Here is a 1,366-nt window from a genome sequence, read left to right on the forward strand (position 1 = left end):
ACATAATATCAAACACACGTGTACCGGATGTTTACTACATACACCGGAAGTTACGACACACAAAAAATCACGAAAATACGACACTTACAAAATCAAATCATGCTTCGATAATATTACACAGTTAACATTTAAACCAGTATAATCAATTCTAATATTATTTAAATTGTTTGAAACAAAAAATAGAATTGTATTTTAAGAACAAAATGTCAGTCTTTTAAATCAGCACAAAAGAATAAATTCAGAGTTCACTGCTTCCGAAAACGTTAAGTCAATAGTCATATCCTAGCGTGACACTGTGATTGTCCGCTGAACCACATCGCATGGCTAAACTGACGATGGTCACGATCAACAGGTAACAGTCAAACATCAATACAAAACTGCCAGGCCATCGGCATAATGTTAGATGACAAGTATCACATATATACCTGGTTACTGGTAATGTTCCCCTTTTTTCCAAGTTGGTAGTTACTGACGAACATCACCACACTCTATGAAAATACATAAAAACACATCCATATCGAGCGCTTGACATGTGTTTCTCTTCCACCTGCGAAGCGACTTCCACTGATCATGAAAAGGGTAATTCTAGTCTCTGTTCCGAGCCGGTCTCGCTAATCCGGAATATAGGGTCAGCTAGGAGAGTTATGTCCCTTGGCTCAGGAGAGTCCCTACGTGGGCGCCAATGTTACAGAGCGCATGATCAATCAAATATAAATCACTGCCTCCGCATGGGATCGAACCCGGGACCTCTGGCTTACTAGTCTTACGCTCAACCGATCGAGCTAAAGAGAAGTTCTCTATAGCCGAGCGATATATTGCGGCTAGTATCACCAGGGTTACATACTCCCCTTCCAGGAAAGAACTCGTCCTCGAGTTTTCCANAAATATGAGAAAGATCTGTTTAGTCCTTTTAATCCATTTTGTTTTTATGATCAGTCTCAAAATATAACATACACAACGAGGGATCAAGGGGAACCTACATATAAAATTTGAGAAAGAGAAAACTCGAGGACGAGTTCTTTCCTGGAAGATTGGCCCCATGAGAAAAGGATTGATAAACATATTATTTAAAAAACAAATCATATAATATATATACACAAGAGATCCCAGAGGGATCTTGGCACCCACCTTTGTACCATCTTCATTAGTTCTTTGTCAGTTCGATCTTTTCTCTTCTTTCCTCTAATCTGTTTGATCGAGTCATGTTAACAGTAAATGCACCTTGAGGTAACTTTTGATCTAAACTTAATACTGATGTGTATGAAAGCCAACCTTCAAAGTGAGTTTGTCATTTCACATATTTACTAGTACAGTACTAAATGTGAAAGAAATAGAATCGATCATTGCAATATGAGAAAGATCTGTT

Source organism: Mizuhopecten yessoensis, unplaced genomic scaffold (genome assembly GCF_002113885.1).
Source record: "Mizuhopecten yessoensis strain PY_sf001 unplaced genomic scaffold, ASM211388v2 scaffold10921, whole genome shotgun sequence".
Taxonomy (NCBI): domain Eukaryota; kingdom Metazoa; phylum Mollusca; class Bivalvia; order Pectinida; family Pectinidae; genus Mizuhopecten; species Mizuhopecten yessoensis.